General features: G+C 50.0%; 1 protein-coding gene across 2 annotated transcripts in view; it reads right to left on the bottom strand.

The window, feature by feature from the left end:
- Positions 1-21,071, bottom strand: part of LOC142295574 (alpha/beta hydrolase domain-containing protein 17B-like) — a 37,109-nt gene extending 16,038 nt beyond the window's left edge. For both annotated transcript variants that reach the window (XM_075338682.1, XM_075338683.1), the window contains exon 1: positions 20,930-21,071. The gene's annotated coding sequence lies outside the window, so the exon portion shown is untranslated. The remainder of the gene's footprint in view (positions 1-20,929) is intronic.
- Between the last annotated feature and the right edge of the window lie 206 nt (positions 21,072-21,277).

The raw sequence follows: 21,277 nt of genomic DNA, 5'->3' as shown, positions 1-21,277 counted from the left end.
ACTCCTCTTGTGGCAGCGCTAGGGATGGATTTTCATCAGCAGGCCAGGGCGGGGGACCCTTTGGCATGAATGTTGCAGGAGTCTTCCTGTGAGTATGCGGAGGGAGCAGATACCGGTCCACCATCTCCTTTGGGAAGTGGGCCTCTAGATCAGCCTTCAGCTTCCAGTATTCGGGGTCCTCCCCCAGCAGGGACTTCCTAGCAGGGACTTCCTTGGGCTGGGGAGCGGTGTCTGCTCTGACCTGGCAGGCCGGGGTAAATAATTGTACAGTCTTGTCTTGGCGGGCCGAGCCTGGCGTGGCAGCGACCTGGTCTTGGCGGGCCGAGCAGGGCATCGCTGCGGCGGCCTGGATTAGCGTCGCAGCTGCGATGGGATCTGTGCGGGCCGGGCTGGGCGCTTCTGCGGCCTGGATTGGCGTCGCAGCTGCGATGGGATCTGTGCGGGCCGGGCTGGGCGCTTCTGCGGCCTGGATTGGCGTCGCAGCTGCGATGGGATCTGTGCGGGCCGGGCTGGGCGCTTCTGCGGCCTGATTCAGCGTTGCCGCGCCGGGCGCCTCTTCAGGGACCGCGGGCGTGGCAGCAGGAGTTGGGGCACTCGCGCTGGCAGGGGCAATATAGGACTCACCCATCAGTGCCACCATCGGGACCTGAGCCGTCCTGTGGGGCACTCGTAGCGCGGCTCTCTCCTCATAGGCCTCAACTGCCTCAGCGATTTCCTGCAGCTCCGCACGTCCTTCCCGGATCTGCTGCACGATCCTCGCTTCCAGTCGGTTACTGAACTGGGCAAGCTCCCAGGACCACCAGGCAGCGGAACCTGGCTCTGGGCTCCTATCTTCAGACGCCATCTTCACCGTGTCGTCGCTGCTCTGCAGATCTTTTCTCAGCAGCAGGCTTCCGGCTCCCTTTCTTTCCCGACGTCTCTGAACGCCTCCGCTCTCATCACTTGCGAGGCCAGGACCCTTCAGGGGATCTCTGGGTAGCCACACCTCTTCGTGGGCGGTAACTTCTCCCAGCGCGGGCTGGTGTTGTTTTTCAGCGCGCTTTCCATGGTGGCAATATGGCGGCGCTTCCAATTTTCCAAGCGGACCGCCCAGGCACATGGTCACCTGTCTGAACAGGTCTAGTCCTTATCCTGTTCGTGACGCCAGATGTGTGGGGCCCAGAGGCTCGGTGTCGGTGCAGCGGTGCATTACCTTCAGGGACTCCACGCGGCTGGATCTTGTCACAGGTAGGAAATCCTCTATTTTGATTGTCGTGACGCCACTCTCAGAATTGCGGTCAGTGGAGACCGCCACTGCAGGTTAGGGGTGCCTGGGGCTGATAGTAGGTGCAGTCAGTTGTAATAGCCTCCTGAGAGTGAGGCATGCCCCAGGGTCCTGTGTAGGTGTGTGGAACTACAAGTCGCAGAATGACTCACACGCACAAGCAGGATGTCTTTCAGGGGTTTTTACTCACTGATGGTGGCAGGGTGAGTAACCCGGGCGTAGCTGGGATGAACCAGGCTGGAACCAGGTGTCCTTCAGGCTGACTGGTGAGGGTGGCTACCAACTCGCCTTCCTTAGCCCGTTCTGTTTTGGGGTAACCCCTGCTTGAAGCCCTGCTGGGGTCGCCCAGGTAAGTTGCTGGTGCCTCTCTCCCCTTCTTTTTGGCCCGTTTGCTTGTAGCCTGGACCAGGTCACTCCGGCTGCTTGCCTCCTGTGAGCTATGGGCCCTCACTTTGGCTACGTGGCTGCGGACTCTGTGGTGTTGTCTTGGGGGTGTAAAGTGCCCCCTCATTCAGGTTTGGCAAAGGACAGGTGGATCTATCCCTGCACCGGGACTTGTTACCCGTTTGGGCCTGGTATCTCCCTGACAGTCTCCTTACTCTCCACTCCGTTGCTCTCTCTTTAGTCGTGGGTGGATTTCGGGCAGCACTACCAGGTGACCGATCTCCCCCGTCGGTAGTCACTGCGCGTACGTTGTCAGAATTGTGTAGAGCTACAGGGTCTGCTTCTGCCCTCCCTGAACTTCACCACTCAACTGTCTTCGGCTCACTCTTCCCTCCTCTCCTGTTCTTGCCTACATCACCTAGCAACCAGGCTCTCTACCACACCCCTCGAGTGGAGATGGAGGCTTCGCCCCCTCCTGGGATCCCCAGGGGTCCTCTCAAAGGTAAATGTGTGAGACCTGATCACTATGCGCCTGTGTAGTCACACCTCGGTCAGCCTTCTGGATTACCTGTTTTGTACTGTCCCCAGCATGGGTGCAGTACTCAGTGGTGCCTGACCAGGTCAGGGGCGCCACAACCTCACCTCCTGCTGCACGGCCCAGCGATGACGCACCCTACTCTGCTCCACTGACCCTGCCTCCTTTACAGCACATGGCTAATTTGCATGCTCCGCCCCTTCGCATGCAACTTAGTCATGTCTGGCAATGAAGCGACACCGCCGGGCCTCTCTGCTGCTGCTGTGACTGGGGCCTTGTGAAGAGACTGGGCCCGTCCTGCCTGAGGCTAAAGATAAGTATTTACCCCGGACCTGGCCGGGCCCCCTCTCTTCACCGGGCCCCCTACACCAGGCACAGTAGTAATGCCCTGATGGCGGCCCTGTATACAATACACCAATAGCTGGATGTACCTCTGCTTATTATGCCCCATATAAGTAGCTGGATGCACTTTTTGCAGATTCTCCACCTCCCCCATAAGCTGAATGCACATTAAGGCTATGTGCGCACTGGAAAATGGAATTTTCTCAAGAAAATTCCGCAGGCACTGAAAGATTACTGCACCCGCGGTAAATAACCGCGGCAAACCGCACCCGAAAACCGCATGCGGTTTGCCGCGGTTTTACCGCGGTATTGTTCGCGGTATTGCCGCGGTTTTGCCGCGTGCGGGTTGGTACATGTGCTTTATTGCATTCAATGCAATAAAGCACATTGAAAAAAAAAAAATCATTTCCTTCGGAGATAGATAGTAGATAGAAAGATAAAGAGACAGATAGAAGAATAGATAGAGCGACAGATACCGTAGATAGAGGAAAGATCGCTGCATTTCTCACGGTCGGCAGTGAGTTCACATTACCGGCTGTCGGAAATGACCGGTAATTACCTCTGCTGTCTTGCTGCGAGGCCGCATTCATTCAGCGCTGTGACAGTGTCAGTCGCGGCTGGATGTAAGCAGCGCAGGAACTGTGGATTACGTCGGAGCGGTGGATTACGTCGGAGCTTTGTTTCGGGAGGGGTTAATAAAAGGGTGAACGAGGCTTATTTGTGTTTTATTTAAAATAAAGGATTTTTCAGTGTCTGTGTTTTTTCACTTTACTTATGGGTTGATCATGTCAGCTGTCACATAGACGCTGCCATGATCAAGCCTGGAGTTAATGGCGGTGATCCGCCACCATTAACCCCTTGTATTACCTTGACTGCCACTGCTACACGGCAGCAGGAAGAGCCGGGGACACTCCGGTACTGCCGCATAATGCATGCGACAGTCCCGGGGCAGCTGCGGCTGATATTCTCGGCTGCGGGAGGTGGGAGTGAGGCGGGGAACATTAACCCTGCCCCTCGCCCTCCCCAGCCTGAGAACACCGGGCCGCCGCTGTGTGCTTACCTCGGCTGGACGGTAAATATACAGCGGAGCACACGTGCTTTGTTTTCTATATTTCCGTTTGCTTTTTATGTGTGTTCTATGTGTCTGTGTTCTATGTCTGTGATGTGTCTGTGATGGGTGTGTTTACTCTCTGCTTTGCTTCCTCTTCCTGTAATGACATCACTTCCCTGCAAAACCGCAGGCAGCGATGTACATTACCGGAGGTAAACTGCGAAATACCGCAGGGAATAACGCAGGAAAACGCAGTGAACTGCACAGAATTTGCTGCCTGCGTTATTCCCTGCGGGATTTCACGATTGCATGGCAGTCAATGGAGTGAAATCCCGCAGCGACGTGCGTAAAAGAATTGACATGCAATTGTTTTTGCTGCGGGAATCCCGCAGCAAAACATGCAGCTGTCAAATGCCGCCTAGTGCGCACAGGATTTTTTTTTCCCATAGGTTTTGCTGGTGATTCACTGCAGAGATGTTATGAACATTTTCTGCAGTGAAACATGCAGCAAATCCGCAGAAAATCCGCGGCACAATCCGGTAAGTGCGCACAGGGCCTAAAGGCCACTTTACACACAGAGATAAATCTGTGACAGATCTGTGGTTGCAGTGAAATTGTGGACAATCAGTGCCAGGTTTGTGGCTGTGTACAAATGGAACAATATGTCCATGATTTCACTGCAACCACAGATCTGCCAAAGATTTATTTCTGTGTGTAAAGTGGCCTTAAGGCTTCTCACTTGTGAGTTTCTCGTAGTGGAGCAATGTGAGAAAATCTCGCATTGGAATCGGACACATGTTAGTGAATGATTCATCTCACATTTGCGATTTTTTTTTTTTTCTCAGTCCAAATCGGACTGAGAAAAAAATCGCAGCATGCTGCTTTTTTGCGAGTTTCTCACACCATTTTTCTCAATGATTCCCTATGGAAACGTTTTTAAAGAAGGATCACACACGCGCACCAGTGTTCACATTTGCGAGTGTGGCAGTAACTTCGCTCATTCAATATTCAACAGATGAATGTGACATCACATTTCCAAGGGTTAATTATTTGACACATGCGTAATCGAATTAATTTAGTTAAGATGTTGCAGGAAACATGCATCTCAATCGCATCACACACGCGAGTCAAATCACTGAATTATTCAAAACAAGCATCGCACTTGCGTTGCACTCGGACCTAACGTGAACTAAAATCAGCAGACTTTTTTTCAGCCTAGTCGGACCGATTTTACACGCATAGATGTGTTTCCAGCCTAAGGCCGGCTTCACACTTGCGATTAAGTTGCACGAGTGCAATGCGAGAAATTCTTGCATTGCACTCGGACCCATGTTAATCAATGAGGCAGCTCCAATCTGCTATTTTTTTCTCAGTCCAAATCAGACTGAGAAAAAAAATCGCAGCATGCTGCGTTTTGGTGAGTTTCTCACGCGAGTCTCTTCAATGCAAGTCTATGGGTGCGTGAAAAAAAACGCATGTCCCACGGACGGCACACGGACCATGCTAGCGACATCTGTTTTTCTCAATAGATTTCTAGCAAGTAGCAGAGAATAATGTAAATGCTCCTGTACATAACAGTACATGAGTAGCAGCTGCTGAGGGTAAAAACTGATTGCACACTGACAGCATACTGACAGCACACTGATGAAAAGTAAACTAAAATTGTCCGACTTTCTGGCATGAGAAGTGTGATTCCAGCCTAAAATGCAGTTTATCCTCAAAGGGCGACACACCCACGCCTGTGAATCCATGCACATTTCCCCCTCTCTCCACTTTTAAATAGCGGATGTTCTCCATACAGCTCTGTCCATGGAAAAGCATGTCCCTTTAATAAAGGGGAGGAAAAAACAAAACCAGAAAAATAAAATTTGGCTTAAGAGGTTAATCAACCAGAAGGGAATCCAGCTGATCAGTTTTGATGCATAGCGATGTGTGAGGCCGGTGTGTGGTCGCCTCGTCTCTGATTACATAATGTCTATATGTCCAATATAATGAGCAGGACATTATATGGTGAAGCTGCTGTATGACTATCTCTCGGTGTCCCCTCCCGCAGCCATTAGTGATGGAAGTCATCTGGTCATCACTACTACACATATGATATTACTCAGATAAATACAGTAACTCATATTTTTTTTTTATTCTTACTGATGGTTGGCAGAAAAACACAAAGACGTGTCTTATTTTGGTCTGTTTCATGGACAGAGCTCACCCATTCAATGAATGGCTCAGTGACCACATATGGTCATCCTCGTCATATCTGTGTGCTGTCAGTGTTTCGCTGACTGGTCACCTGAAGAAGCTTGGGAAACCTCCTTCAATTTTTTATGTATATGAGGAAAATTCATGATGCATAAAGCGGTGGAACAATTGTGGTCGCAGGGGTTGCCATTGCAACTGGGCCCGGAGGTTCAGGGGGCACGAGGACCTCAGCCAGTGCTGAGTCGGCAATGGCTGCAGGCCACGCGACCACTGTGGGGCCTGTGACTCAGGCCCCCCTGTGGGCCCTCCTGCCGAGGATTGCACTTTTAATTCTATCGGTATTGCAGATGCCGATACAATTAAAAGCAATGATGAGAGACGGAGCAGAGAGCTTCCCTCTCATTATTCTCCAGCTGTGTCTGTCTGCGCTCTTCCTCTGACAACTCAGGATAGCGGAGTCATCACTGTGCCCTGCGTTGAGATGAGCAGAGCGGCAAAACGGTGGATGTGCTAAGGACACCAGAGCAGCAGCAGAATAAGAAGTGAGTATGTATTTAATCACAGTGGCCGGCGGGCTATGGGGTCCATTAAATGATATGGGATCTGTATACTACTACATGAGGGTACATAATACTATATAGGGGTGTATTACAATACCTGGGGGGTTTGGGGAGTGTATTATAATGTATGGAGGACTATGAGCAGTATATTATAATGTATGGAGGACTAAAAGCAGTATATTATAATATATGGAGAACTATGATCAGTATATTATAATGTATGGAGTACTAAGAGCAGTATATTATAATGTATGGAGAACTAGGAGCAATATATTATAATGTATGGAGAACTATGAGCAGTGTATTATAATGTATGGAGTACTAAAAGCAGTATATTATAATGTATAGAGAACTATTAGCAGTATATTATAATGTAATGAGAACTATTAACAGTATATTATAATGTGTGGAGGACTACAGAGAGTGAATTATAATGTATGGAGGACTATGAGCAGTATATTATAATGTATGGGAGACTATGAGCAATATATTATTATATATGGAGGACTATGAGCAGTATATTATAATGTATGGAAGACTATGAGCAGTGTATTATAATCTACGGAGGAGTATGAGTAGTGTATTATAATGTATGGAGAACTATGAGCAGTATATTATAATATATGGAGGACTATGAGCAGAATATTATAATGTATGGAGGACTATGAGACGTCTATTATAATATATGGAAGACTATGAGCAGTGTATTATAATCTATGGAGGAGTATGAGTAGTGTATTATAATGTATGGAGAACTATGAGCAGTATATTATAATATATGGAGGACTATGAGCAGAATATTATAATGTATGGAGGACTAAGAGCAGTATATTATAATATATGGAAGACTAGGAGCAGTATAATATAATCTATGGAAAACTATGAGCAGTATATTATAATGTATGGAAGACTAGGAGCAGTATAATATAATCTATGGAAAACTATGAGCAGTATATTATAATATATGGAAGACTAGGAGCAGTATAATATAATCTATGGAAAACTATGAGCAGTATATTATAATGTATGGAGAACTTTGAGCAGTATAATATAATATATGGAGAACTATGAGTAGTGTATTATAATGTATGGAGAATTATGAGCAGTATATTATAATGTATGGCGGACTAAGAGCAGTATATTATAATGTATACAGGACTATGAGCAGTATATTATAATGTATACAGGACTATGAGCAGTATATTATAATGTATGGAGAACTATGAGCAGTATATTATAATGTATGGAGGACTATGAGCAGTGTATTATATTCTATGGAGAACCATGAGCAGTATATTATAACATATAGAGGACTATGAGCAGTATACTATAATACAGTGCCTACAAGTAGAATAAAACAAAAAAGGGCCACTTAAACAGAAAATAATTGGCAACAACTCAAAATAACAATGAAACCAGAGTAACGGAGTCTTTAAATTTTCCAAGTGACAAATATACCCAAACAAGCCATAATTATGAATGTACAAAACATTTTATTTTTAGAATGCTGCAGGGATATCAAAGTAAATAAACAGTACAAAAACATAGGACCAAGGGAAATTAGTGCTAGAGGGGAAAACCCCACGTGTCCCAGACACTTATTCAAGGAGAACAAGTCTGCACTGAGTTAAGGCAGACTTCTCAGGGTTAAGGTAACCCGCAGGTAGGAAAAGGCTCAAATGTATAAACATGGCCAAAGAGGCCAGAGTAATAGAAAGTATAGCCCCAAGGGGCAGAGCACCTACCAGGAAGATGAGTCGCCGAGGACCAGGATAGCACATGGGGACCAACGTCCCAACACGTGTTTCGCTCAGTGTGCTTCGTCGGGGGACAGAGAAAAATAGTGAAGTGTGTGAGTCTTATAAAGGGGGGGTCCAACCCCATTGAAAACGCTCCCTCATCAATATGTCCAGGTGGATAGCGCACAGGACCGCGCCGCAGTGAAGCCTCAGCAGCGGAAGCCGGGTGGAAGAAAACTTCCTGTGACGTCACAACACTTCCGGTATTCCGCTGCTAAGGACGCCACCGCGATCGCGCCAAGGAGGCAGAAGCCTCCCACTATCGCGTCACAGAGCCAACCCGCCCAGGTAAGGGAAAGGAATCACGTCCATTAGTAAACTGGGCGGCAGTGCCCTACACTTGTAACAAGAGCGGAAGGCTGTAATTCAGAGTCGTGCCGCAGATACCCATGGACAAAAGATAAAGATGTTTAGAAGCGGGACATGAGAAAACGAAGGAAGGAGATATAAAGAGGAAAAAAGAGAAAGTATCGGCAGATTTAAAGCCACATATTCATAATAAAAACATGCATGTAATATATAACGTACACATCTATATATATAATTGCCTTATTCTGTCTGTCTGTCTGTCTGTCTGTCTTGCTCCAAAATTGTGTCCTTACGGTGACACAAAGCTGATTGGCCGCTGGGCTCGCCATGGCCCCGCCCCCCCGCACGGATTGGCCGCTTGCCCAGGCTGCGCCCCCACACGGATTGGCCGGCCGCTCGCCCAGGCTCCGCCCCCCCCCCCCACAGATTGGCCTCTCGCCCCGGCACCCTGCAGGCATTGGCAACTCGGCCACGCCCCGCCCCCCTCATGCAATGCACGCTAGCTCTGGCCTCGCCTCCCCCACGCATTCCCCGAACAGACACGGTCACGGAGCCACGACTCCTAGGTGAGTACTGTACCCCCGGGAGCCCACATCAGCGTACGCCGCCAACCCAGCCGACACATACCCTCGCATTGCTGGGGCTGGCCGGCGTATGCTGGTGTGGGCTCCCGTGCGAGCGGGGGACGAGATACGCTGGTAACCATGGTAGCATAGTTACCAGCGCATCAAGGTCCTGCAGCGGCGGAACATACACACACGCACACACACACACACACACACACACATCAGATCACACTCACTCTCACACACACCTCACACACACATCACATCGCATCCACACACTCACAACATCCTGGGATATCGCTTGCTTCTCGGCGGCGATACTGTGCTGTGAGCTTCCAGGACCTGCCGGAGGATCACATGGCCAGAAGCATGTGGTATCTCCGGATGTTGTGAGTGTGAGCGTATATGTGTAATATCGTCAATGTGTGTGTGCGTGAGTGTATGCGATCGGGTGTGTGTGAGTGTATGCGATCGTGTGTGTGTGAGTGTATGTGATCGGGTGTGTGTGTGTGTGTGAGTGTATGCGATCGGGTGTGTGTGTGTGTGTGAGTGTATGCGATCGGGTCTGTGAGTGTCGGCAGAGGAGCACGGCGTGCTGGAGGAGGCTGGGAGGAGAGAGGCTGATCCTGGGGAAGGCTGGGATGGGGAAGCTGGGATGGGGAGGCTGAGAGAAGAGAGGCTGATGCTGGGGGAGGCTGAGGCTGGGTAAGGCTGGGAGGAGAGAGGCTGATGCTGGGGACCGAAAAGGCTGATGCTGGGAAGAGAGAGGCTGATGCTGGGGGAGGCTGAGGCTGGGGTAGGCTGGGATGAGAGAGGCCGATGCTGGGAGGGAGAGGCTGATGCTGGGAGGAGAGAGGCTGATGCTGGGATGAGAGAGGCTGATGCTGGGGGAGGCTGAGGCTGGGGTAGGCTGGGAGGAGAGAGGCTGATGCTGGGAAGAGAGAGGCTGATGCTGGGAGGAGAGAGGCTGATGCTGGGGGAGGCTGAGGCTGGGGTAGGCTGGGAGGAGAGAGGCTGATGCTGGGGACAGAAAAGGCTGATGCTGGGAGGAGAGAGGCTGATGCTGGGAGGAGAGAGGCTGATGCTGGGGGAGGCTGAGGCTGGGGTAGGCTGGGAGGAGAGAGGCTGATGCTGGGAGGAGAGAGGCTGATGCTGGGAGGAGAGAGGCTGATGCTGGGGAAGGCTGAAGCTGGGGTAGGCTGGGAGGAGAGAGGCTGATGCTGGGAAGAGAGAGGCTGATGCTGGGAGGAGAGAGGCTGATGCTGGGGGAGGCTGAGGCTGGGGTAGGCTGGGAGGAGAGAGGCTGATGCTGGGGACAGAAAAGGCTGATGCTGGGAGGAGAGAGGCTGATGCTGGGAGGAGAGAGGCTCATGCTGGGAGGAGAGAGGCTGATGCTGGGGGAGGCTGAGGCTGGGAGGAGAGAGGCTGATGCTGGGAGGAGAGAGGCTGATGCTGGGAGGAGAGAGGCTGATGCTGGGGGAGGCTGAGGCTGGGGTAGGCTGGGAGGAGAGAGGCTGATGCTAGGGACAGAAAAGGCTGATGCTGGGAGGAGGGAGGCTGATGCTGGGGACAGAAAAGGCTGATGCTGGGAGGAGAGAGGCTGATGCTGGGAGGAGAGAGGCTGATGCTGGGAGGAGAGAGGCTGATGCTGGGGGAGGCTGAGGCTGGGGTAGGCTGGGAGGAGAGAGGCTGATGCTGGGAGGAGAGAGGCTGATGCTGGGGGAGGCTGAGGCTGGGGTAGGCTGGGAGGAGAGAGGCTGATGCTAGGGACAGAAAAGGCTGATGCTGGGAGGAGAGAGGCTGATGCTGGGGACAGAAAAGGCTGATGCTGGGAGGAGAGAGGCTGATGCTGGGGACAGAGAGGCTGATGCTGGGAGGAGAGAGGCTGATGCTGCGGGTAGAGAGGCTGATGCTGGGAGGAGAGAGGCTGATGCTGCGGGTAGAGAGGCTGATGCTGGGAGGAGAGAGGCTGATGCTGCGGGCAGAGAGGCTGATGCTGCGGGTAGAGAGGCTGATGCTGGTGCAGCATGGGGGATGGAGCACGATGGGGGGTGCGCAGCATGGGGGATGGAGCACGTTTGGGAGTGCGCAGCATGGCGGATGGAGCACGTTTGGGAGTGCGCAGCATGGCGGATGGAGCACGTTTGGGAGTGCGCAGCATGGCGGATGGAGCATGTTTGGGAGTGCGCAGCATGGCGGATGGACCACGTTTGGGAGTGCGCAGCATGGCGGATGGAGCACTTTTGGGAGTGCGCAGCATGGCGGACGGAGTACGTTTGGGAGTGCGCAGCATGGCGGATGGAGCACGTTTGGGAGTGCGCAGCATGGCGGATGGAGCACGTTTGGGAGTGCGCAGCATGGTGGATGGCGCACGTTTGGGAGTGCGCAGCATGGCGGATGGCGCACGTTTGGGAGTGCGCAGCATTGCGGATGGAGCACGTTTGGGAGTGCGCAGCATGGCGGATGGAGCACGTTTGGGAGTGTGCAGCATGGCGGATGGAGCACGTTTGGGAGTGCGCAGCATGGGGGATGCAGCACGATGGGGAGTGCGCAGCATGGCGGATGGAGCACGTTTGGTAGTGCACAGCATGGCGGATGGACCACGTTTGGGAGTGCGCAGCATGGCGGATGGAGCACGTTTGGGAGTGCGCAGCATGGGAGATGGAGCACGATGGGGGGTGCGCAGCATAGGGGATGGAGCACGATGGGGAGTGCGCTGCATGGGGGATGGAGCACGATGGGGAGTGCACACCTCCCCCCAACACACACACACACGCGCGCGCACTGCACATCACACCACACACACACTGGGAACCACAAACAACTGCCCTACACAGACACCCACACACACAGACAACGCTACACACACACAACACCCAACACACAAACACCGCGGCACACACAAATATACGCACATACCGCACAACACACACATTGCACAAAACATACCTCCCCCCAAAACACACCACACAAACTGCGCAACACACACACACACACACAACGCTACAGACACACAGCGCTCCACAAACAACGCAACACACGCAACACACATACAACACCGCTCTCACCCCCCGTCACACCCAGAGAACACACAGAACATGTACAGCCCCTACACAAACACTTGGTAACTACACACAACAACATCTATATATATATATATATATATATATATATATAACAAAAATCATACATGAACTACACAATACGTAAATTCTAGAATACCCGATGCGTAGAATCGGGCCACCTTCTAGTATATACATAAATACATGTCCATCAAATGCATAATTAGAACCAAACTGCAATGCATGTCATTCATAGATCCAACATCAAGGGCTCCATATCCCAAGTTGCTTGTAAGGGAAAAAGTAGCCACCTTCTATATAGTATATGTCCCGATAGGAATCAAAAGGATGAGGGCTAAAACATGGTAGGGGTAGGACCCAAGAATAAGCTAAAAAGAACAAAAAAGAACACTGTTAAAATTGAGAACCAGAAACCACTATATAGAAGACCGAAACAGCCTACTGAAATATAAATAACTAAAAATAATGAACCAACTCCCAGATGGACAGTGGCACTTCATGTTAAAAAATAGGAGTAACTCTTTTTGGCCCGAAAAAACCCCGGGCGGCCAAAGGACAAAAAATTGTCATGGTTACGGATAGCCTAAGTGACCACAAGGACTACAAAAATGGAGCAAAAGTAAGTTGTTCATTAAGTCCCTGAGGGGACATGGTTCCGAGGGTGAAAATCCACCGGCACTCCACTTGTGCCAGGCGTTTTTTCAGATCCCCCCTACGGATACCAAGATGTACTCGGTCGATCCCACGGACCTTCAGGGAGGTTGGGTCACAATTATGGACCTCCCAGAAGTGACGGGGGATCGTCTTAAGAGCATCATGTTCTTTTTAGCTTATTCTTGGGTCTTACCCCTACCATGTTTTAGCCCTCATCCTTTTGATTCCTATCGGGACATATACTGTGGAAGGTGGCTACTTTTTCCCTTACAAGCAACTTGGGATATGGAGCCCTTAACGTTGGATCTATGAATGACATGCATTGCAGTTTGGTTCTAATTATGCATTTGATGGACATGTATTTATGTATATACTAGAAGGTGGCCCGATTCTACGCATCGGGTATTCTAGAATTTACGTATTGTGTAGTTCATGTATGATTTTTGTTATATATATATATATATATATATATATATATATATATATATATATATATATATATATATATATATATATATATATATATATATATATATATATATATATATATATATATATATATATATATATATATTAGATGTTGTTGTGTGTAGTTACCAAGTGTTTGTGTAGGGCGCTGTACATGTTCTGGGTGTTGTCTGGGTGTGGCGGGGGGTGAGAGCGGTGTTGTTTGTGTGTTGCGTTGTTTGTGGAGCGCTGTGTGTCTGTAGCGTTGTGTGTGTGTTGCGCGGTTTGTGTGTGTGTGGTGTGTTTTGGGGGGAGGTATGTTTTGTGCAATGTGTGTGTTGTGCGGTATGTGCGTATATTTGTGTGTGCAGCGTTGTGTGTGTGTGGGTGTCTGTGTAGGGCAGTTGTTTGTGGTTCCCAGTGTGTGTGTGTGGTGTGTTGTGCAGTGCGCGCGCGTGTGTGTGTTGGGGGGAGGTGTGCACTTCCCATCGTGCTCCATCCCCCATGCAACGCACTCACCATCGTGCTCCATCCCCTATGCTGCGCACCCCCCATCGTGCTCCATCTCCCATCCTGCGCACTCGTAAACGTGCTCCATCCGCCATGCAGCGCATTCCCCATCGTGCTCCATCCCCCATGCTGCGCACTCCCAAACGTGCTCCATCCGCCATGCTGCGCACTCCCCATCGTGCTCCATCCCCCATGCTGCGCACTCCCAAACGTGCTCCATCCGCCATGCTGCGCACTCCCAAACGTGCTCCATCCGCCATGCTGCGCACTCCCAAACGTGCTCCATCCGCCATACTCCGCACTGCCATGCAGCACACTCCCCATCGTGCTCCATCCCCCATGCTGCGCACTCCCAAACGTGCTCCATCCGCCATGCTGCGCACTCCCCATCGTGCTCCATCTCCCATGCTGCGCACTCTCAAACGTGCTCCATCCGCCATGCTGCGCACTCTCAAACGTGCTCCATCCGCCATGCTGCGCACTCCCAAACGTGCTCCATCCGCCATACTCCGCATTCCCTATCGTGCTCCATCCCCCATGCAGCGCACTCCCCATCGTGCTCCATCCCCCATGCTGCGCACTCCCAAACGTGCTCCATCCGCCATGCTGCGCACTCCACATCGTGCTCCATCCGCCATGCTGCGCACTCCCAAACGTGCTCCATCCGCCATGCTGCGCACTCTCAAACGTGCTCCATCCGCCATGCTGCGCACTCCCAAACGTGCTCCATCCGCCATACTCCGCACTCCCTATCGTGCTCCATCCCCCATGCAGCGCACTCCCCATCGTGCTCCATCTCCCATGCTGCGCACTCCCAAACGTGCTGCATCCGCCATGCTGCGCACTCCCAAACGTGGTCCATCCGCCATGCTGCGCACTCCCAAACGTGCTACATCCGCCATACTCTGCACTCCCCATCGTGCTGCATTCCCCATGCTGCGCACTCCCAAACGTGCTCCATCCGCCATGCTGCGCACTCCCAAACGTGCTCCATCCCCTATGCTGCGCACCCCCATCGTGCTCCATCTCCCATCCTGCGCACTCCCAAACGTGGTCCATCCGCCATGCTGCGCACTCCCAAACGTGGTCCATCCGCCATGCTGCGCACTCCCAAACGTGGTCCATCCGCCATGCTGCGCATTCCCAAACGTGCTCCATCCGCCATGCTGCGCACTCCCAAACGTGCTCCATCCGCCATGCTGCGCACTCCCAAACGTGCTCCATCCGCCATGCTGCGCACTCCCAAACGTGCTCCATCCGCCATGCTGCGCACTCCCAAACGTGCTCCATCCGCCATGCTGCGCACTCCCAAACGTGCTCCATCCGCCATGCTGCGCACTCCCAAACGTGCTCCATCCGCCATGCATCAGCCTCTCTACCCGCAGCATCAGCCTCTCTCCTCCCAGCATCAGCCTCTCTGTCCCCAGCATCAGCCTCTCTGTCCCAAGCATCAGCATCTCTGTCCCCAGCATCAGCCTCTGTGTCCCCAGCATCAGCCTCTCTGTCCCTAGCATCAGCCTCTCTGTCCCCAGCATCAGCCTCTCTGTCCCCAGCATCAGCCTCTCTGTCCCCAGCATCAGCCTCTCTGTCCCCAGCATCAGCCTCTCTGTCCCCAGCATCAGCCTCTCTGTCCCTAGCATCAGCCTCTCTGTCCCTAGCATCAGCCTCTCTGTCCCTAGCATCAGCCTCTCTGTCCCTAGCATCAGCCTCTCTGTCCCCAGCATCAGCCTCTCTGTCCCCAGCATCAGCCTCTCTGTCCCCAGCATCAGCCTCTTTGTCCCCAGCATCAGCCTCTCTGTCCCCAGCATCAGCCTCTCTGTCCCCAGCATCAGCCTCTCCATCCCAGCCTTCCCCTGGATCAGCCTCTCTCATCCCAGCATCAGCCTCTCTCATCCCAGCATCAGCCTCTCTGTCCCCAGCATCAGCCTCTCTGTCCCCATCATCAGCCTCTCTGTCCCCAGCATCAGCCTCTCTGTCCCCAGCATCAGCCTCTCCATCCCAGCCTTCCCCAGGATCAGCCTCTCTCATCCCAGCATCAGCCTCTCTGTCCCCAGCATCAGCCTCTCTGTCCCCAGCATCAGCCTCTCTGTCCCCAGCATCAGCCTCTCTGTCCCCAGCATCAGCCTCTCTGTCCCCAGCATCAGCCTCTCTCATCCCAGCATCAGCCTCTCTCATCCCAGCATCAGCCTCTCTCATCCCAGCATCAGCCTCTCTGTCCCCAGCATCAGCCTCCCCATCCCAGCCTTCCCCAGGATCAGCCTCTCTCCTCCCAGCCTCCTCCAGCACGCCATGCTCCTTTGCCGACACTCACAGATCCGATCGCATACACTCACACACACCGACACACACCCGATCGCATACACTCACACACACACACATTGACTATATTGCACATACGCGCTCATACTCACAACATCCGGAGATACCACATGCTTCTGGCCATGTGATCCTCCGGCAGGTCCTGGAAGGTCAGAACAGCACAGTATCGAGGCCGAGAAGCAAGCGATATCGCCGGATGCTGTGAGTGTGTGGATGCGATGTGTGTGTGTGAGGTGTTTGTGAGAGTGAGTGTGATCTGATGTGTGTGTATGTATGTGTGTGTGCTGTTATGTGTGTGCGTGTGGATTTTCCGCCGCTGCAGGACCTTGATGTGCTGGTAACTATGCTACCATGGTTACCAGCGCATCACGTCCTCCGCTCGCACGGGAGCCCACAGCAGCATACGGCAGCAAGGCCAGCAATGCGAGGGTAAGTGTCGGCTGGGTTGGCGGCGTACGCTGATGTGGGCTCCCGTTGGGGGGGGGTTGTACAGTACTCACCTGGGAGCCGTGACCGTGTCAGTTCGGGGAATGCGCGGGGGGGGGGCAGAGCTAACGTCCATTGCGTGAGGGGGGCGGGGCGTGGCGTTGCCGAGTTGCCAATGCCTGCAGGGTGCCGGGGCGAGAGGCCAATCTGTGGGGGGGCGGAGCCTGGGCGAGCGGCTGGCCAATCCGTGTGGGGGCGCAGCCTGGGCGAGCGGCCAATCGGTGTGGGGGGGCGGGGCCATTGCGAGCCCAGCAGCCAATCAGCTTTGCATCACCATAAGGACACAATGTCACCGGAAGGACACAATTTTGAAGCATGACAGACAGACAGACAGACAGAATAAGGCAATTATATATATAGATGTGTACGTTATATATTACATGCATGTTTTTATTATGAATATGTGGCTTTAAATCTGCCGATACTTTCTCTTTTTTCCTCTTTATATCTCCTTCCTTCGTTTTCTCATGTCCCGCTTCTAAACATCTTTATCTTTTGTCCATGGGTATCTGCGGCACGACTCTGAATTACAGCCTTCCGCTCTTGTTACAAGTGTAGGGCACTGCCGCCCAGTTTACTAATGGACGTGATTCCTTTCCCTTACCTGGGCGGGCTGGCTCTGTGACGCGATAGTGGGAGGTTTCTGCCTCCTTGGCGCGATCGCGGTGGCGTCCTTAGCAGCGGAATACCGGAAGTGTTGTGACGTCACAGGAAGTTTTCTTCCACCCGGCTTCCGCTGCTGAGGCTTCACTGCGGCGCGGTCCTGCGCGCTATCCACCTGGACATATTGATGAGGGGGAGTTTTCATTGGGGTTGGACCCCCCCTTTATAAGACTCACACACTTCACTATTTTTCTCTGTCCCCCGACGAAGCACACTGAGCGAAACACGTGTTGGGACGTTGGTTCCCACGTGCTATCCTGGTCCTCGGCGACTCATCTTCCTGGTAGGTGCTCTGCCCCTTGGGGCTATACTTTCTATTACTCTGGCCTCTTTGGCCATGTTTATACATTTGAGCCTTTTCCTACCTGCGGGTTACCTTAACCCTGAGAAGTCTGCCTTAACTCAGTGGAGACTTGTTCTCCTTGAATAAGTGTCTGGGACATGTGGGGTTTTCCCCTCTAGCACTAATTTCCCTTAGTCCTATGTTTTTGTACTGTTTATTTACTTTGATATCTCTGCAGCATTATAAAAATAAAATGTTTTGTACATTCATAATTATGGCTTGTTTGGGTATATTTGTCACTTGGCAAATTTAAAGACTCCGTTACTCTGGTTTCAGTGCCTACAAGTAGTATTCAACCCCTTGCAGATTTAGCAGGTTTACACATTCGGAATTAATTTGGCATTGTGACATTTGGACTGTAGATCAGCTTGGAAGTGTGAAATGCACTGCAGCAAAAAAGAATGTTATTTCTTTTTTTAATTATTTTTTAAATTTTATTCAGAGGGTCATTTATTATTCAACCCCTCAAACCACAAGAATTCTGTTTGGTTCCCCTAAAGTATTAAGAAGTATTTCAGGCACAAAGAACAATGAGCTTCACATGTTTGGATTAATTATCTCTTTTTCCAGCCTTTTCTGACTAATTAAGACCCTCCCCAAACTTGTGAACAGCACTCATACTTGGTCAACATGGGAAAGACAAAGGAGCATTCCAAGGCCATCAGAGACAAGATCGTGGAGGGTCACAAGGCTGGCAAGGGGTACAAAACCCTTTCTAAGGAGTTGGGCCTACCTGTCTCCACTGTTGGGAGCATCATCCAGAAGTGGAAGGCTTATGGAACTACTGTTAGCCTTCCACGGCCTGGACAGCCTTTGAAAGTTTCCACCCGTGCCGAGGCCAGGCTTGTCCGAAGAGTCAAGGCTAACCCAAGGACAACAAGGAAGGAGCTCTGGGAAGATCTCATGGCAGTGGGGACATTGGTTTCAGTCAATACCATAAGTAACGTACTCCACTGCAATGGTCTCCGTTCCAGACGAGCCCGTAAGGTACCTTTACTTTCAAAGCGTCATGTCAAGGCTCATCTACAGTTTGCTCATGATCACTTGGAGGACTCTGAGACAGACTGGTTCAAGGTTCTCTGGTCTGATGAGACCAAGATCGAGATCTTTGGTGCCAACCACACACGTGACGTTTGGAGACTGGATGGCACTGCATACGACCCCAAGAATACCATCCCTACAGTCAAGCATGGTGGTGGCAGCATCATGCTGTGGGGCTGTTTCTCAGCCAAGGGGCCTGGCCATCTGGTCCGCATCCATGGGAAGATGGATTGCTTGGCCTACCTGGAGATTTTGGCCAAGAACCTCCGCTCCTCCATCAAGGATCTTAAGATGGGTCGTCATTTCATCTTCCAACAAAACAACGACCCAAAGCACACAGCCAAGAAAACCAAGGCCTAGTTCAAGAGGGAATAAATCAAGGTGTTGCAGTGGCCTATTCAGTCTCCTGACCTTAACCCAATTGAAAACTTGTGGAAGGAGCTCAAGATTAAAGTCCACATGAGACACCCAAAGAACCTAGATAACTTGGAGAAGATCTGCATGGAGGAGTGGGCCAAGATAACTCCAGAGACCTGTGCCGGCCTGATCAGGTCTTATAAAAGACGATTATTAGCTGTAATTGCAAACAAGGGTTATTCCACAAAATATTAAACCTAAGGGTTGAATAATAATTGACCCACACTTTTATGTTGAAAATTTATTAAAATTTAACTGAGCAACATAACTTGTTGGTTTGTAAGATTTATGCATCTGTTAATAAATCCTGCTCTTGTTTGAAGTTTGCAGGCTCTAACTTATTTGCATCTTATCAAACCTGCTAAATCTGCAGGGGGTTGAATACTACTTGTAGGCACTGTATATGGAGGACTATGGGGAGTGTATTATAATGTATGGAGGACTATGAGCAGTATATTATAATGTATCGAGAACTAAGAGAAGTATATTATAATGTATAGAGGACTATGAGCAGTATATTATAATATATGAAGCACTATGAGCAGTGTATTATAATATCTATTATATCTATTTCCCTGTCTCTTTGTCTGTCTGTCTCTGTCTGTCTCTTTCCCTGGCTGCATTGTGACACGCCATCATTCCATTTAAGGGTGTGGCTGCGTATTTTCTGAAGTTCTGGCAGTACTGTGGCTACCAGCTTACTTGACTTTAATGGAGGCAGGTTTTTTGGCGAATAACAGTAAAGCACAGGGTAAAATTTCCCCTCAAAACATAGTCTATGGTGTTCCCTGAGTCAAATGGAGTGTCTGTGCAAAATTTCAGGATTGTACATGTGACGGTGCAAATTCCTTTAGCGGACATACATACATACACTCAATTTATATAATAGATGGAGAATTAAGAGCAGTATATCATAATATATGGAGCAGTATATTATAATGTATAGAGGACTATGAGCAGTATATTATAACATATAGAGGACTATGAGCAGTATACTATAATATATAGAGGACTATGGGGAGTGTATTATAATGTATGGAGAACTATGAGCAGTATATTATAATATATGGAGCACTATGAGCAGTGTATTATAATGTATGGAGGACTATGAGCACTTTATTATAATGTATGGAGGACTATAAGCAGTATATTATAATGTATGGAGGACTATGAGCAGTATATTATAATGTATGGAGGACTATGAGCAGTATAATATAATGTATAGAGGACTATGAGCAGTGTATTATAATGTATGGAGGACTATGAGCAGTATAATATATTGTATGGAGAACTATGACCAGTATATTATAATGTATGGAGGACTATGAGCAGTGTATTATAACATATGGAGGACTAGGAGCATTATAATATTTGGAGGACTATGTGCAGTATATTATAACATATGGAAGACTATGGGGAGTTTGTTATAATATATGGAGGACTATGAGATGCATTATAATATTGGATATTATATCATCGGGATATCGGAGTATGGGACAGATGGGTGCTGAGGGAAAAATCCAAGTGTCAGAGTAATTATCCTGAACCCCAAGGGGGGGGGGGCATGTCCAAACTTTGCACCGGGGCCATTGATCTCTACTTATGCCACTGGATACATGGATAGTAAAACTGAACATTCTGACCAAAAAGGAATAAAAAACAGAACGAGGGGGACGGCTCTTCCAGACAAGAACAAAAAATGTCTAATGCTCCCCTAATCCTGACACTGATATTTGCACCCCTGGTTTTCTATGAGGACTGGATTTGTTTCATGAATTTCAAATAAGAAGTAAAATTCATGAAAACGGTTTATGTGTTGTATTACGCCAAAATTTGTGCAGAACGAGTTACTTATCTCTAGGGGCAATGGCGGCTTCCCATACATTAGAATACATGATAAAATAATGAGAGGATAAAATCTTCTAGTTTTATACATAACAACACACAATAGACTTACCTTCAAATTTAGAAGATTCAACAGTCAATGATCTTTAGAAAATGCAGAAGTAATCCGCTAATTCACAAATAATCCGCAAGTAAACAGCTAATTCACAAGTAATACACAGGTAAACCGCTAATCCACAAGAGAAAGACCAGGTACGTGCTATCAGAAAGACAGACAAATACCAAATCAGATCCAGTGAGAAAGGACGGAATGTTTGTAGGCTCCACTCCATTGTGACATCACTCACCTGTGTGACATCACTGTCTGCTTCCATATATGGTACGTAATGATGTCACTATACAGCGTAATAACCAATACTTTTTCTCTTTCTGTCTCTTATGTGTCAGCTGAAGATGATGA

Source organism: Anomaloglossus baeobatrachus, chromosome 3, assembly GCF_048569485.1.
Source record: "Anomaloglossus baeobatrachus isolate aAnoBae1 chromosome 3, aAnoBae1.hap1, whole genome shotgun sequence".
In the NCBI taxonomy this organism is placed as follows: domain Eukaryota; kingdom Metazoa; phylum Chordata; class Amphibia; order Anura; family Aromobatidae; genus Anomaloglossus; species Anomaloglossus baeobatrachus.
The sequence above is the reverse complement of the archived record's forward strand: the minus strand, read 5'-3'. Positions and strand labels throughout refer to the sequence as shown.